Source organism: Nicotiana tabacum, chromosome 8 (assembly GCF_000715075.1).
Source record: "Nicotiana tabacum cultivar K326 chromosome 8, ASM71507v2, whole genome shotgun sequence".
NCBI classification, from domain to species: Eukaryota; Viridiplantae; Streptophyta; class Magnoliopsida; order Solanales; family Solanaceae; genus Nicotiana; species Nicotiana tabacum.
The window spans coordinates 135,448,573-135,467,641 of record NC_134087.1 but is presented as its reverse complement, the minus strand read 5'-3'; the positions used below and the strand labels follow the sequence as shown (position 1 = coordinate 135,467,641).

The 19,069-nt window shown below is 36.0% G+C and overlaps 1 non-coding gene across 1 annotated transcript; it reads right to left on the bottom strand.

Moving 5' to 3' along the window:
• Nucleotides 1-11,486: 11,486 nt before the first annotated feature.
• Nucleotides 11,487-11,593, bottom strand: LOC142163641 (small nucleolar RNA R71). The gene has a single exon (XR_012694587.1). It is a non-coding gene; the product is annotated as a small nucleolar RNA R71 (small nucleolar RNA).
• Nucleotides 11,594-19,069: the final 7,476 nt, after the last annotated feature.

Genomic DNA, 19,069 nt, shown 5'->3' with positions numbered 1-19,069 from the left:
TTTAATTATTTTTCTAATATTTAGGATTTAAAATCAATTAAAATTTTGTTTTATATATATTTCCTTATTAAAATTATGTAAGAAATCTTGTTTAAGACTTTAAAATTAATTAAAAGTTACCTTATATAAATCTTTTTCTTATTTAAAGTTTTTTTCCTTTAATTTGATCCTTTCATGTGTTCAAGTTTTCAAACGGAATAATTACGAGAGTTCTATTTTCAAGCTTCTATCTTTTATTAATTTATATAACCTTTCTTAAACTCATTTTATACAGAAATAAGTTTAAATTAAATATATTAACCATAATCATGCATAACTAATAAGAACCCACTTTCCTCTGAATACCTATACATTTGAATAATTAAGGCTAATATAAATCTTTCCTTATTTAAATTATTTCACAAATCATAAAATCTAAGACATTAAAAATTAAATAAAATATTGCATTATATAAACTGTTTCTTTATTAAACTCTATAACATAATTCTAATTCATTTTATAATACTTTTTCTAATAAAGGATTTTAAGTTGAGTGTGAATGCAACATTTAATTGCACCTGTAAGTTTCCCTCACTATTTAACCATGAATCATTATTTTACACAACAATATGTAAGAATAATTAGTATGAATCTGCTAGCAACAATATCTTCAATTTCATATTTGGAGGAAGTAATGTTTTTCTATATTATTTTTTCTCGTGTAATATGCGAGCTTCAAGTTATTTGAATTTAGATAAAATTAGTACAAAAATCACCAATAATATGTCCAGTAGTCGCACTAATCCATCATGTAAATTAATAGACCAAGAATATTTAAGCATATTTGATCATACGAATAAAAATTAAATAAAATTATATATATATATATATATATATATATATATATATATATATATATATATATATATATATATATATTATATATATACTACATACATATTTACAAATATTTGTGCGAAGTTAGAATTTATTATAAATAATAATATTATTTTACGGACTACGAAGCATATGGCTACATAGACAGATTGCGCTGTGAGAATATAAATTTGTATACCTAACTTACATCATGAATTAGCTAGCTAGAAAGCTATCAAAGTAACCTAATTAGATTTAATTGACTACAGAATTAAACTTATTGTAAATTTAACTACCAAAGTAGAATTCCATTTACTTAAAGGAATTGTTTTAACTTCTTGTATGAGTTATCCAACGTTAGTTGTCCTCATTAATCAAGACTACGAGCCATCGATTTCTTTGACTTTAGAATCGAATCAAGACTGTGAAAAAAAGAAGAGAGAACCAGAGGCGGACACACACTATACGTAGAGGGGTCACCAGCACCCGAAAACTTTGACAAAAACTCCATGTATTCTTGTAAATATCTTCAAGAAATAGTCAGATATTAGCATGCCCCCGTACAAATCTTTATGAGCAGCGATAAATTATATTGAATGTCATGGTGCCCCCGCGACGGCCAAATCCTGGGTCCGCCTCTGGAGAGAACCATTGGAATTGATCCAAACTCTTAAACATGATTAATATTTATCATTTTTGAATTATAATTATTTTACAAATTTTTATTTTATAACACAAATACATCTTTTGAATATTTATGTTATTTTTCATGAATTTGTTCTTATTAGGATGGGGTACACGCGCATCGCGTGTACAGTAACACTAGTATAGTATAGATATAAATAGATATACATTATACCACTATTAATGTGGAATAACTAATTCATGTATAATTTATACATAGAAAAAACAACTAAAGGACAAAAATATACTTGTTTTTTCCCTAGAACCCTATGAAAGTAAAGTATCCACGGATATAATTATAAACTGATAGCCTTTTAGTTCAATAATTAATTAATATTTTAAATAATATCTTTTATATCCAATTTTTAATACAATGAACTAAACGCACAACAAGAAATAATTCTTGCATTATTAATTCATGTATTACTTGTTTAACCCAAAAATAATTTCGGGATAAAATAATTAAATTTATATTTAATAAGGTCACTAGCAATCGATTCGAATCAAAGCTTAGTTGAATGAATTGTAGAATTAGGCTAAATAAGCAACGAATAAAGCAATAAAAATATATAAGCAAAAGAAAGAATGATTTTATTGAGCTTCATTATGAGCCACAATATTTGCAAAGTAAGGAGAGATTGATTGCTTAGCCCGGCTAGAATACAACAACTTTAAGTAAAGAGTAAATTGAGAGAATATGGATGAATTACAAGTAAGGGGAGTGTGAGTATTTATAGCTTAAGTTTAACGTTCACACGCTTGTCCCCACTTCCGCACGTCACTCTGGATGATTGGTAACCACAGAGATACTCACCCGTTGTGAAAGAAGTATCTGGCGTAGTGAATATGAGTGGATCCCAAATATTTCGGGAAAAGTTGAGGACCAAGTCAGATCTCGAACTATTACTTCACTAATGGATTCCCAAAACGTCTTTGGGGCGCTTTATCGGGACATGGCTCTCGTTTTCCCTGGAAGGAGTTATCGGGTTAGAGACACTTCCTATGGGGACAGAGTTCCGCCATTATTTTAACCCCGGGATAAAATATATTTCAAGCAATATCGTGCCATCATGCGATCTATCCACGTGTCAAAGCCATATTTTACATATACAAATAATACCTTTTTTCGGATAATTTATAAAAAATATCTGAGAAGTTGTATGATCTTTGACATGTTGTAGAAGAATTTTCTGGCAGAATTTACCATGCAACCGTCATTATTTGTAAATCTGAAAGGACGTCTAGTTCGTTCTATTTAAAGTTCCAGACACGTGGCGGGTATCAACGGGTTCTGATGCCACAATAGTTACCAAGGTCATGATGACCTCGCCTATAAGAACTGTCTTCTTCCTTTGTCCTTATTATCTTTTGCTCGAACGTCCTTCTGCAATTCTCCAAACTCTATTGTTGCTTTTCTAAAGAAACTTTTGATCTTTTCACTTCTTATCTTTCCTCATATTCCTATCACAACCTCCAATGGCTTCTCCAAATGTCACAATTCAAAATCAACCGTCGTGATGACACATATCGTAAAACTAGGCCAGCCTCTACTTAACAACTCATCACAGTAACAATAACTTTAAAGAAATAAAAAATGGAAGCATTTAACATTAAATAAACTTTTTTGAAAACAGAATAAATCCCAAAATATGATACAATCCAACCCAAAACTGGAGTGTCACTGAGTACTATCATTCCGTAGTCCCAAAGTAAATATGCAGAATAGGGAGATATACCGGAATACTGTTCTGTAGTCCCAAAGTAAATATGCAGAATAGGGGGATCTACCAGAATACTGTTCTGTAGCCCCAAAGTAAATATGCAGCTCAAAAAATGGAAATAACAGCTATAACAAGAAAACCTACAATTTCAACTAAGTACCAGTCACGGAAAAACAGAAATTTCACTAAACATGTTGAACAGAGTTCACATAAGAAATTAAGGGAAGTAAACTGGCTATTCTAATCTAACAGGATACTACACATGCTGATATAACTCAAATAAGAAGAAGAACAGATTATTACTCAGTGAAAATCAGGTTTTTACAACAATTAGCCCGTGTATGTACTCGTCACCTCACGTACACGACACTCACATATAAAAATAGTACCAAATCCTAAGGAAAGACCCCACACAAGGTCAGACAAGCCACTTACCTCAAACCAAGCTTGATCAATCAGTCAAAATGCCTTTCCCATGAATATCCAGCTCCGAGTGGCCCAATAAATTACATAACGTAAATATAGCTACAAGAAACTAAGCTAGCTAATGAAATCAAAGCTAAAGCAAGAAATTAGAAAAACGCCCAAAAAGTTTCCCCAGGCCCACGTCTCAAAATCGGGTAAAAGTCACCAAGTATGAACACTCATTCACTCATGAGTCCAACCATACTAAAATTAGTCAATTCCGATCACAACTCGACCTTCAAAACTCAATTTGTGGTTTATGAAGTTTCTACAATTTTTCCCAAATTTCTATCTCAAAGTACTAATTAAATGATCAAATCAGTGATATATTCATGTATATTAATCAAATCCGCGTTAGAATCACTTACCCCGATGAATTTCTTGAAAACCCCCATGAAAAATCATCTCAAACCGAGCTCCCAAGGTCCAAAATTGAAATAATAACCTAAGCCTCAGCTATATAGTACATCCTCTGAACTCACCATGTGTGCTCCACACAATTCCAAGTACGGCCGCACATCCCAGCTCTTGCGATGCGGTCGCACAAAAATTGTGCGGCTGCACTCTCTTGGTGACTGCATTGTCAGGCTTTAGTATTTTGGCCATAACATTTTCTACAGATGTCCAAATGATGACTTATTTACCTTTATGAAAACTAGACACGAAAGGCTACAACTTTCGTTCTGAATAATCTCAAAGATCCTTGTAGATCAAAAGATATAAGCTTCTGAAGTCGGACCAACGAATCTGAGAGTTCTTGAGTGCGGCCGTGCGGTCGCACACAAAATTGTGCGGTTCACACAATTCCTCTGAGGTCCGCACTTCCCTTTTTTCTTAGCACTCCAAAAATGTGCGGTCCACCTTTCCAAAGACTCCCAGAACAACATTAGAGTGCCGAAAAGTCCGTACTCGCTCAAAACTCCCTCCAAAACTCACCCAAGGCCCCCGGGACCTCAACCAAATATACCAACCAATCCTAAAACACCATACGAACTTAGTCGAGCCCTCAAATCATATCAAACAATGCTAAAATAATGAATCATCCTCTGACTCAAATTTAAAGAACTTGAAACTTCCAAATTCGACAACTGATGCCGAAACCAACCAAACCACATCCAATTAACCCCACATTTGGCGCACAAGTCAAAATCAACATTACGGACCTACTCAACATCCAAACCACATCCAATTCGACCGACTGACCCCGCCACTGAATCTTTACTGATGCAATGTTCTTTGACCTTAGCTTTCGAACTTGCCTGTCCAAAATAGCCATTGGCTCCTCAACATAAGATAAATCCTTGTCCAACTGGACTGAGCTGAAATCCAACACGCAAGACAGATCGTCGTGATACCTCTGTAGCATTGAAACATGAAATACCGGATGAACTCCTGCTAGGTTGGAAAGTAAAGCAAGCTCATAAGCAACCTCCACAACTCGCTGCAACACCTCAAGGGACCAATAAACCTTGGGCTTAGCTTGCCCCACTTTTCGAACCTCATAACGCCCTTCATAGGAGAAAACTGAAGCAAGACCCGCTCTCCAACCATGAATGAAACATTGTGAACCTTCCTGTCCGCATAACTCTTCTGTCTGAACTGGGTTGTGCGAAGTCTCTCCTGAATCACCTTAACCTTCTCCAAGGCATCCTGAACCAAGTCTGTACTCAATAATCTGGCCTTGCCTAGCTCGAACCAACCCACTGGGGACCGACACCGCCTACCATACAGAGCCTCATACGGTGCCATCTGAATGTTGGACTGATAACTATTGTTGTAGGCAAAATTTGCATGTGGCAAGAACTGATCCCAAGAACCTCCAAACTCTATCAAACATGCAAGGAGCATATCCTCAAAAATTTGAATAGTGCGCTCGAACTGCCCGTCCGTCTGTGGGTGAAATATTATTTTCCACTCCACCCGAGTACCTAACTAATTTTGTACGGCTCTCCAGAACCATGATGTAAACTGCGTACCCCGATCAGAGATGATAGATACCGGTACGCCATGAAATCTGACAATCTCATGGATATACACTCGAGCCAGCTGCTCGAAGAATATGTAGTCATCACATGAAAGAAATGAGCTAACTTGGTCAGCCTATCCACAATAACCCAAACTGCATCAAACTTCCACTGAGTCTGTGGGAGTCCAACAACGAAATCCATAGTGATTTGTTCCCGTTTCCACTTCGGAATCTCTAACTTCTGAAGCAACTCACCCAATCATTGATGCTCATAATTCACCTGCTTGCAATTTGGGCAACAAGCAACATACTCCACTATATCATTCTTCATCCTCCTTCACCAATAAATGCTTCCTCAAGTCCTAATACATCTTTGCTGCACCCAGATAAATAGAGTACAGCGAGTTGTGAGCCTCCTGAAGAATTAACTCATACAAACTGTCCACATTAGGCACATATTGCCTGCCCTGCATTCTCAAAGTACCATCATCCCCAATAGTGACCGCCTTAGCATCACCGTGTTGGACCGTGTCCTTCAGGACAAGTAGATGGGGGTCATCATACTGACGCTCCCTGATACGATCAAAAAGAGAAAACCGAGAGACCACACAAGCCAATACTCGACTCGACTCAGAAATATCAAATCTCACGAACTGGCTGGCTAAGGCCTGAACATCCAACGCGATGTCTTCTTCGTTGTTTGTAGATAAGCTAAACTCCCCAAAGCTAAGGTCAAAGAACATTGCATCAGCACACAAAATTGTGCGGCCCGCACACTCCTCTACTGCCTGAAGTGCGGCCGCACACAAAATTGTGCGGTCTGCACAATTCCCCTGGGGTCCTCACTTCCCTTTTTCCTTAGCACTCCCAAAATGTGCGGTCCGCACTTCCAAAGACCCCCAGAACAACATTAGAGTGCCGAAAAGCCCGTACTCGCTCAAAACTCACCCCGAAACTCACCCGAGGCCCCCGAGATCCCATTCAAATATACCAACAATTTTCAAAATAGCATAAAACTTAGTTGAGCTCTCAAATCACATCAAACAACGCTAAAATTACGAATCATCCTCCGATTCAAACTTAAAGAACTTGAAACTTCCAAATTCGACAACCGATGTCGAAACCAACCAAACCACATCCGATTGATCCCAAATTTTGCAAACAAGTTAAAATCAACATTACAGACCTACTACAACTTTCGGAATCGGAATCCGACCAAGACATCAAAAATTCCACTACCGGTCCAAAACTCCAAAAATTCGACTTTCGTCATTTCAAGCCTAATTGAGCCACGGACCTCCAAAACACAAATTTGGACATGCCCCTAAGCCCAAAATCACCCAACGGAGCTAAAAAAATTGACAGAATTCCATTCTAAAGTCGCCTCATATTGTTCTGACTACAATCTAAATTCTAAGACTTAAGCTCCCATTTAGGGACTAAGTGTCCCAAAACACTCCAAAAACAAAAATAAAGCCTCCCAGCAAGTTGCAATAGCAGAAAATAGATATGGGGAAAGTAGTTAATAGGGGATCGAGGTTATTACTCTCAAAACAACCAGTCAGATAGTTACATGCGACCTTTTGAAGGTTTTGTGAAGAAGGTGAATCAGGTTTAATTTATCAGAAAATTCAGACAAGGGGGTGAATTGTTAGGTGTTTGCTATAATTTTCTTGCTATATTTGGTTTTCCTATCTGTTGAAGGAAAGGGCAAAATATTTACCATAATTAGGTTTTCCTTCTTGTAGAAGAAAATATAAATCTCCTATATTTAGCAAGTCTTTTTTCCTGTAGGAAAAGGTTTGGATTTCTATAAATTGAGGACACTTCCTTCTCATTCATAGCATCCGCAATGTAGCCATAAAGGGTTTAAGAGTATTGTTTAGGGAGAGAACTTTTCAGGACAAGTATTAGTGTACCACTTGTATTTGCATCTTTATGATGTTGTTCTCTCGATATTGTGTACTCTCTTTTATATAGTGGATTGCTCATCTCCACCTGGACGTAGGTTAATTGACTGAATTACATTAAATGTTCGTATCTCTTTTGTTATATTTTTATTTTGTTTTCTAATTTATCGTCGTTAAGGGTTTATGTTACTAGCTTCCGCATTTAGGGGCGCATGCACCTTTGTGCAAGTGGTGTCATCCGACACCGCTTCATCGAAAATTTGATCAAAATATATATTTATCGGATTTTGTGAGTTTAGTCGGGTTCCCAGGTGCGGGCTCGGGTTTGACTTTTTGGTTAAATTTGAGTAAATGTGTAAATATTCGATCTTTATCGTTTGGGTTTGCGTCCTATGGCATTATTGATGATTTTGAGTTGCTTTACGCTAGTTTCAAGCCGTTCGGAGCATGATTTAAGCGGGATAACGCTTTTAGGGTATCGATTGGGCTTATTTGAGGTAAGCGTCTTACCTAACATTGTTGGAAAAAAAATTCTGCTAATTTTAATTATTTGCTACATGCGGGGGTGATGCATATATGAGGTGACGAGCATATATGCATGTGCCAGGGTTAATCATGCTCGGGGGTAAATTATATGATTAATTTGCTTTTTAGAATTATGTGACCTTCTTGTTTTATATCTTACTTGGCTTCTAGACTACTAATAATGTGAAATTAAATGCTAAAAACCAAGATTTAGCTTTTCATAACCTGATTAAAATTTGACGGATTTTTGTGAAACTATTGATGTGCCAATTCGGTCATCACTATGCTTAATCACTAATATATCGCTACGACCGTTATTCTTGAGATATTGGATTCTATACTTGAATTGAAGATAATTTTTGAGACTTGTTGAGACACGTGCACAATAAGGTTCTTGAGATTTATTAAATTATTGTTGTCTTGAAAGTTGTGATTGATATTCATTTGGAATATCTGCTTAAACACTCTCCTTGATGTTATTCATATTGCCTACCTTGATTGTCATTAATATACATATTCTTGGTGAGGAAGAGTGTAAAGCACGAAGGTTGATGTCGTGCTATTGCATATACATTATCATGTGAGGAAGAGTGTAAAACACGAAGGGTGATGCCATGCCATTTCATTTACATTATCATGTGAGGATGAGAGTAAAAGAATGAAGGGTGATGCCGTGCCATTCATCTATATTATCATGATCTCATTTACATTGTCATGTGAGGTTGATAGTAAAAGCACGAAGGGTGATGCCGTGCCATTTTATTTACATTATCATGTGAGGATGAGAGTAAAAGCACGAAAGTTGATGTCGTGTCATTTCATTTACATTACCATATTTTTATATTATCATGTGTTCATGGCACGAAGCGTGTTTCCATGCAGGCGAGAATGAGAGACATGCCTTATGTGGTAATATCTTTTCGTTGTGTATACGTTCATTCCTTTATCTTGAGTTATTACTATTGCACCTATGTCTTCTATGTGGCTTGTCGTTGTTGTTCTATCTTGTCCTCTATTTCAATTGTTGTTGTGTTATCCATGTCTTCTATCTGTTTAACTTGCAAATATCATGCTTTCCTTCTTGTTTTTCATATCTCCATCTGTGTCGTTTCTCATTTGTTGCACTTTCGTCTAAGTCTTCTACCATGTTAGCTAGTAAAATTTATGTTCCTCTATCTTAAATGTTATCATTACTTCTATGCCTTCTATCTAGTCTATTATTGTCCCATATGCACAGTGTTGCTCGTTATTGCTTCATGTGTGTCTCCCACTTTATCAGTATTGTTATTGGCACTTTTTTACCTGGTTGGTACTTTTATACGTATGCTCGGTGAGAAAGAGATAAATGCACGAAGGGTGTTTCCGTGACAATTGATTTGACCTACATTCATATATTTGGTGAATATGAGATAAATGCACAAAGGGTGTTGCCGTGCCATTTGATTTGATATCTTGAGTACATTTCTCACATCATGAAAGTTATTGATGTTTGGCTATAATTACATATTTTTAGTGCATTATTTACCTTATAATTGAGGGCTTTAATGCTAAACTATACTATATTTGTACTTAATTGAGTCTATTTTATATGTAAGTACGTTGAAGACAAAATTGGGAACAAAGTAGAGAGTTTATGTGTATTTTATACACAACAAGAATGGAGTTATGATTATTTGATTATTGGATATACATGGATGAAAAGTTAACATTACAAAGGAAGCAAACCAATGAAGAGAAACAATTGAAAAAGAAGAGAAAAGAAATAGAGAAGTTAGGCAGCTAGCACTAACGAGAGAAATCAGAAAATGAGAATTGAAGCAGCAAAGAAGTCAGCGACGCGAGCCTTGTTGCTCGCATAGAGCATGCGACGCGAGGATTAAAGCTAGCAATTGAGCTTGCATCGCGCAGGCTAAAGCGAGGAGGAGCTCACATCAGATGTTGCGATGCACAGTGTGACGCGAGGTGAAGCTCGCGTTTTTCCTCGCGAGGCGAGCTCTGTAGCGAGGGTGTTTCGGATTTTTAAAGCCTATTTTGTTTTCTATGTAGTTTTGGACTTGGTTATTTCGTTTTGGTCTATTTTATACATATATTAATAGTCACTAAACATCATTTTAGAGGTGTTTTGCGACCGGAGGCAAGAACATCACGTGGACAACTTGTGGAGGAGAAAATCATCTGAGTTCTTCATCCCTTTATCTTTTCTTTGTAATTAGTTTATGTACAATACTTGAAAAATTGTTACTATGAACATGAGTGGCTAAGCACTCTAGTTCTGGGGTTGTGATTTAGCCATGAATATTGTTGTTTAACGTTGACTTAACCTTGATTACAGTTCACTAATATATGGTTGTTTCTTCAATTCTGTGATTACTTGCTTAATTGTCTGGCCGGCAGTTAGGTTCTATTTACTATTTATGCTATGCTTGGGGAAACCATGTTTAGATTAGAGAAGAATTGAAGAGGGTACGATCTTAATTCTTAGGGGCGGGGGGTGTATTTGTGGTTAGGATAGGAATATACCAAGTTACCGTGCTTAATTAAATATTGTAATCTTAATGCGTTCTTGATAGATTGATTCCATAGGAATATAGGCATTAATCTATTTTGAATAGACAAGTAGTACTTCGGGAGAAGGTTATGAGAGTAATTGTTCGATTAATTAGCAACCATGAGTGAATTGTATAAAAGTCTCTGTGGTTTTGACACTCGACTTATCATTTTATTACTTGTACAACCACGTACACTTGCATGTGTGTTTGATAGCAACAAATTTTTGGCGTCGTTGCTGGGGACTTGAATATTGACTACTTTATAGTTTTTGCTTTCATTGTGTATTTTGTCGAGTCTAACTTTACTTGATTGTTTCTCTGATCTTAGGAGCTTTAATTGAATGTGCATGGTCAGAAACCAAGACAGACTTCAAGGCTTTGACCCCTTACCTGAGAGAACATTTCATAGGAGTTGAGGGAAGCAAAAGATACAAATAATCTTCAGGCACTTGTTCAATTTCCTGTGACCATGACAGAGAAGCAACATATGGTTGTTCAGGAGGTGGAAATGCTAGCATTGCTAATGTCACTTCCAGCATTGTGAAGTTGAGGATCACCGGGCACTTGGAGCTAAAACATAGCATGATCCAGCTACTTCATGCGAATGGGCAGTTTATGGGTTCTTGGAGATTAGTGATACTTATATCACTAACGGATTCACTCCGGACTATGTGAGGCTCACATTTTCCCGTTCTCTCTGTTGGGCGAAACAAAGCGATGGTTGAAGGCGGAACTAGCTAATTCTATTACATCATGGAATGATCTCACAAGGAAATTTTTGGCAAGGTTCTTCCCTTCGAGGAAAACTGCAAAGATCAGAAGTGAGATAGTCACCTTCAAACAGAAATCGTGGGAGTCTCTATACTCAGCTTGGGAGAGGTTCAAGGGGCTGCTCAGAGACTGTCCTCATCATAACTAAACAAACGAAGTTAGCTCACACTTTCACAGAAGGGATACATTCTGAGACATAAATTGTGGTAGATGCTGCAGCTGGGGGTCAAATGTTGGAGAAACGCTTTGACGTGATATATGCATTATTGAACAAATTCTCCAAAAGCAATCCGGATTGGCAAGAGAAATGGGCAGACACACGATGCAAAAAATTTGCAGGAGTTCTCGAGTTAGATGTCGTCTCGGCATTCTCAGCGCAGATTTCTATATTGACCAACCAAGTCAATTAGAATACCTTGGTTATTAACAAGCAACAAGCTCAACCAGTGCAACAGGTTCAAGTGTTTTTTGAAGTATGTGGAGAGGGTCACACGAGCGACTTATGCCCAGTTAATCCAGAGAGTTTGTCTACTTTATGGGTAATGCAAATAGGGGCCAGACAAACTAATATGGGAACACTTACAATCCCAACTGGAGGAACCACCCAAACGTTTCTTGAGGCGGAAACCAAGAAGCTCAAAATCAATACCGACCACAAGCACCTCAACAACAATATAGACCACCTCAGGCTGAACAATAGGAAACTTCAACAAGTCACCTTGAGGAAATGATGAAGAAATTGATGGCTGACCAGCAGGCCCAAGCCGCAGTGAGAAATTTGGAGCACCAAATGGGATAACTTGCCAGTGCCCAAAATACTCGATCAGTTGGAGCTCTTCCAAGTGACACTAAAGCTAATCCTAACCATCCATTAATGTCGTGTTATTGAGGAATGGGAGACAATTAGGAGAAATCCAGTCGAAAAAGAGAAAACATGTGACTTTTAATGAGAGGCCAGCCACTATAGAATCAAAATCAGAAAAATCAAAGGAGTCAGAGAAGCCAGCTAAAGAGGCGATGGTTGAGCAACTACCACCATTAGTTGCGAGGCCACCACCTCCGTTCCCTCAAAGATTGCAGAAAGTGAAGAATAATGTCGCGTATAAAAAGTTTCTTGATATTTTGAAGTAAGTGCAAATCAATATTCCACTGGTAGACATCTTGCAAGAAGTGCCCAAATATGCAAAATACATCAAGGACATAGTGGAAAATAAAAGGAGGCTGACTGAATTCGAGACAGTGGCACTAACTGAGGAATGTAGCTCTAGTATCCAAAGCAAGCTACCTCAGAAATCGAAGGATCCACGTAGTTTCACCATCCAAATCTCGATTGGTAAACATGCAGTCGGCAGAGCTTTGTGTGATCTTGGAGCGAGCATCAATCTGATGCTGCTATCTGTGTTCAAACAGTTGGGTTTGGGTGAGCTGTGCCCAACAATGGTAATCTTACAGTTGGCTGATCGCTCCCTTGCTATCCGAAAGGAGTGACTGAATATGTGTTAGTTCAAGTGGGTTCTTTCATAATCCCTGCTGATTTCATTATTTTGGACTACGAACTTGATCAGGAAGTTCCATTTATTTTGGGGCGTCCATTCTTAGACACAGATCGAGCTATTATTGATGTATGCGAAGGAAAGATGACGATGAGAGTAGGTGATCAAGTGGAGGTATTTAATGTGTACCAAGAACTCAGATCGCCAGCCTACTATGAAGAGCTATCCATGATTTCTGTAGTGGAAAGCAATGCTATGTCACTGGTGCTTTATATAAGCCTCATAGATCCTCTTGAACGAGCTTTGATTGGGAATGAAGAAGATATTGAAGATAAGATGATGGGCGAAATTGAACAAGTATTTGATACATCATGCAATTATGTCCATGAGTTTAGGAAGTTTGAGGAGTTTTGCAGGCCTGTTACTCTGACCTTTCCTAAGCCATCTATTGAGGAAGCTCCGAAGTTTTGCAGGTACTTGATTCATGAAGGAAAGGTAATGTCATTGACTTTTATGTTAGAGTAAGCGAGTGAGTTGTGAATAATGCGTGGTATTTGTGAGTCAAATTTTGAGATGAAGATGTTACACTCTTGTGCTTAGTTTATTTTAAGGATTCTTGGTGTGATGAGTTAGGAGAATTGTGTAAAAAGGTCATGTCTATATAAAGTGTAGTTTGATTGCTCGAGAACGAGCAACGTTTAAGTGTGGGGTAGTGATGTTTGGCTAAAATTACATATTTTTAGTGCATTGCTTACCTTGTATTTTTAGGCTTTAATGCTAAACTATACTATATTCGTACTTAGTTGAATCTATTTTATGTGTAGGTACGTTGAAGATAAAACCGGAAGAAAAGTAGAAATTTTATGTGTATTTTATACACTAAATGGAGTTATGATTATTTGATTGTTGGATATACAAGGATTAAAAGGTAACATTACAAAGGAAAGCAAAACAAAAAAAGAGAAGCAATTGAAAAAGAAGAGAAAAGAAATGGAGAAGTTAGGCAGCTAGCACTAACGAGAGAAATCAGAAAATCAGAATTGAAGCAGCAAAGAAGTCGGTGACGCGAGCCTTGTTGCTTTCTATAGAGAATGCGACGCGAGAATTAAAGCTAGCAATTGAGCTTGCATCGCGGAGGCTAAAGCGAGGGGTAGCACGCGTCAGACGTTGCGGCGCACAGCGTAACGCGAGGTGAAGCTCGCGTTTTGCCTCGCGAGGCGAGATCTGTAGTGATGGTGTTCCGAATTTTTAAAGTTTACTTTGTCTCCTATGTAATTTTGGATTTGGTTATTTTGTTTAGGTCTTTTTCTTATACGTATAAATAGTTATTAAATATTATTTTTAGAGGAGTTTTGCAATTGGAGGCAAGAACATCACGTGGACAACTTGTGGAGGAGAAAATTATCGAGTTTTTCATCCCTTTATCTTTTCTTTGTAATTTGTTTATGCACAATACTTGAAAAAGTATTACTACGAACGTGAGTGGCTAAGCAACCATGAGTGAATTGTATGAAAGGGAGAGTTAACTAGAACACAATAGGATTGGTGAATCGATCACAAACCTGGAATATTTGTCTCTATTGAATACACCACAATTATTTTGCTACTTGATAATTTAGTTACTACTTAGAATTATAGTTTAGTATAATCACATTCTTGAACTCGATTTTGGCTTGATTAAATAACAATTTTGGTGATTTTAGTGGGTAGTTGATATAAGTCATTGTGGGTTCGACACTCGACTTATCATTTTATTACTTGTACGACCATGTATACTTGTGTGTGTGTTTCGTAGCAATAGTTATGAATTTACTACCGTGATTTCTTCTAGTAATCATTTGCTGCCTCTCATAGTTGTTATCTTGTACTCATATCTGTTATGTTCTAGTACTGTTTCTATTTGCTAGTCTACTGCACAAGTTATAACAGTGAGTATCTTTTAACTAAAAAAATCCTCGCCACTACTTAAACGAAGTTAGAGAAAATACTTACTGGGTACATGGGGTCGGTTGCACACATACTACACTTCTGCACCTTGCGCGTAGATTTTGGAGCTCGAGTCGTTGTGTATGGCGGGAGCTGGCATTGAAGATGTACTTGTGTTCCGATTATAGCTATCACTTGTCCTTGTAGCTTTTAGATTTTACTAATCTGTTTATGTAAACTTCAAATAGATGACGCATTTATTCGTACCATTTTTTTTAATTCTAAGTCTTAGAAGCTCATGATTTGTACTACCATTCCTTGGGTTATTGTATAAATGTTCCAAAAATTCTTCACTGCTTTCTTATAAATCTCATTTGGATTGTATTGACTATAATTGACTTACCTAGCGGGTTGAGTTAGGTGTCGTTACGACTAGTGAATTTTTGGATCATGACATTCTTCTTCTTCAAATAGATAAAAATTGACACTTTTGAATTTATTTTTCTGAGAAAGTACCGTGATTCAATATTTTTATTTGAAAGTGGTATTGTTGAATCATGTGGTATCAAGGATTAAAGGCAAAATACCAAAATATTTATGTATGAATTTGGTATAATATATGTAGATATTTTCTATATGCTTACAGTATACCAACAAAAACCAAATATTGGTGCAATAATCTTATACTTTTAGTATAATATAGATATATATAAAGAAAATCGCATTTACGAGGACTATATATTAAGTACCATAATATGCATATACTATATATGAATACATTATTCATATACAAATATACGTATTTACAGAATATATTTAAGAGCTCTATTATCTATATACAATATAAAGAATATTGGATTTAAGAGGACTATATATAGTATATTTATAGTATATAGTATATAATATTTTTATACTATGTATAATACGTAGTTTCTTTAAGTATATTGCATATTTTAGGTATAAAATGTATTATTTTATTCATATATTTAATCATTATTTCATATATATATATATATATATATATATATATATATATATATATATATATATATAAGAGCTCTATTATCTATATACAATATAAAGAATATTGGATTTAAGAGGACTATATATAGTATATTTATAGTATATAGTATATAATATTTTTATACTATGTATAATACGTAGTTTCTTTAAGTATATTGCATATTTTAGGTATAAAATGTATTATTTTATTCATATATTTAATCATTATTTCATATATATATATATATATATATATATTATATAATATACCAATTTTTCACCAGAATCTAATTGGCGGGCGGTAGTCTGCACGGCCAACCAGATCTAGCTGATCAAGTACCTTTAAAGGTTGGCGGTAGTCCGCACGACCAGTAAAGATTCGAAATATATGAGAATTTTATAATAATTTTAATGGCTGTATGGAAGGATTTATCCTTTTAACCAAGCAAGGGGCATGTCTAGGTCTGATACCTATTCTTATTGAGCCCAGGTATCTAGCGGTTCTAACTGTGAAAGAGATAGCCCTTTTGACAATTTTAATGGGCTTTAGTATCACAGCTGGCTAGACGGAGCCACTAAGGCAAAGCCAATAAGAGTAGTACCAGAGTCGACTGTACCACCATCTTGGGACCAAGCCAAGAAATTATATCAAAATCCTTTTATATTTTGAAAGAGTCTGGATTCTTCATGGTTAATATGCAAGAGAAATTAGTTCTTCAACATAGATATGAATCCGCTTAGCCGGACATAGTTACCGTAGTGGAGAGAAACAAAGTAATTTAAATACTATAAAATAAAATAAAATAAAATAAACAAATACCTTTAAGGCCGGGACGCAAGGCCTGAAGATGATGAACTGAAGATCTTTATTTACTTCAAGAGAGTAATTACAATTGAGAGAGATTTACAGTAGAGAGAGGTTTACAGAGAGATGGAAGAGTTTAGAGAGAGAGGGGAATTTTTCTGATGCCTCTCCGAATGAGAGAGGTCCTCTACTTATAGAAAGAAAAAGAAAACATAAGGAATCTATGTACAGTAAAGTGGGTCCCCTATGTGGGTCCCTTATACAGTGTTTCTACTGTTGGAAACAGTGTATCTACTGTTGTGTGCGGTTCTGAACAATATATTTACTATTTTTGTGGGGTCCTCGACGGCTTCACTTTTTCCCACTTTCTCTTTTTTCTAATTTGTCCATCGTTTGGAGGAAATCTTCCACTTCTTTGATTGCATTATCAGACAATATTCCTTCTGCCATCATAGGTTGAGAATCTTCTTCTGCATCATCATTGCTTGTTTCACTGTGCATTGATGTGTCTAATCTTTCACATTGGTTTAAGCTTTGAAGTAAATTTCTTTTTACTTCTTCCAGATATTGGTTTATTAATTCGGTTTTATCTCCGTCTTGAACAGAGATTCTCCTAGCAATATGCTTGACTGAGCTGTCATCAAATATTTTCTTCTGGGGAGTGGTCGAGTATAACTGGATCTGTGTTTTAATGGAATCCAATAATTCTTGGTCATATATCATTTTTGTTTTGGGATCATTCTTCATCAATTTATCCCAAAAATTATTGTAAAATACCCTGTATAAGCAACGAATTTGTTCCTCCGTAAATCCTAATTCGGGGGTCCATTTATGAATCCACGGGATAGAGAATTCAATAAAGAAGTATATCTGATCAATTTTTTCTAAGTAACAGATATGATCTGCATGATATAAATTAGTTAAGATCGGTGAAATTTTTGCCCATTCTTTGTATAACTTAAGGAATGGCTCAGAAAAGATCTTTATTGTGGGGCCGTGATGTGACCACCAATTCAGAAACCAGTTGGGAATAGGTCCTGCAAATATCTTCGCACATACTTTAATAAACCAAGTATGCTTATGTCTTTCATTATTATAGTAAAGCACTCTATCGAATGCTTGGATAAAATCCCAATAAGTAAAGTTCATGGGCGCTTTATTAAGGCTTATCTGCCTTTCTTTCATTGTGGAAATCCCCCATTCTTCAACAAATATAATCTGTTTGATAAAAAATTTTGAGAAGTTATAAACGTTCTCATTTTTGTTATAATCGGAAAAGTGCTGGAATTCTGCACTACCTGTACTGATGAGAACGGTCTCATAATAAGCGCGGGTTTTATATGATTCACCTGGGTAGTATAACCCATTAATCAAGTATCTCTGGAAGATCTTCCATGGTTCATCTTTTCGCTGAATCTTAGAGTTTTCTAGAAGAAATATTATTTCTTTCTTTGGTAATTTTTCATAGGACTTAATATCATCGTTGTCCTCTTCTTTAGCAATTGAAGCAAATGTATCACTTTGCTTTTTGGAGGCCAAATATGCTTGTATCTGACCATATAATGGACTGTCTTCTGGAATATCATCCAGATGTATAGACTGACCTGATGAAGATTCTCCTTTATGAAGTATCTTGGTATTTATCAAACTACTTTCCCCCAATTGTATTACTGGAGAATTTGATGAGGATCCGTATGACGATCCTTGAGAATATGATCTTCTCGGGGAGGATCTTCCTCCTTTTCCTCTACCCCTACTTCTGGTGGCCCGTGAAGGGTCCATTCTGCACAGATAACAAGCCAGATTATTTTGAGAAATAACAATCTAGCATATCATCTCTGATATCATCAGAATAATCAAGGATAGAGAATTCTTCTTCAACTTCTTCAATTATGTTGTCAATGATTTTTTCAATTATGAAATTATGTAAGTCTTGGTTTAAATTAATCACTATTAGAATAGTGATTAATAATTTCTCATCGAGAAATGTTGTGTAAAAATTCATAATTAATCTAAATATTCCCGGGATAAGAAATCTGGAAGGGAATTATCAATTCCTTTTTTGTACTGAATTTCAAAATCAAACGGTGCTAGTTGAGCTTGCCACCTAGCAAAAATTAACTTTGAAGCATCATGTTTGAAATCTTTTTCAAACATATATTTAACGGATTGGGCGTCAGTTTTTATTAAAACTTTTGGTTATATAAATCGTCTTGAAATTTTAAAACATATTTAACAATAGTCAACATTTCATGAGCCATAGTAGCATATTTCTTTTGGGTTTCAGTCCATTTTCCAGAGTGAAATCTTATAAGATATTCACTCTTATTGCTGGGATTTACTTGTTTCAAAATCCCACCGTAGCCAATATAGGACACATCTGTTTCAATAATTTTC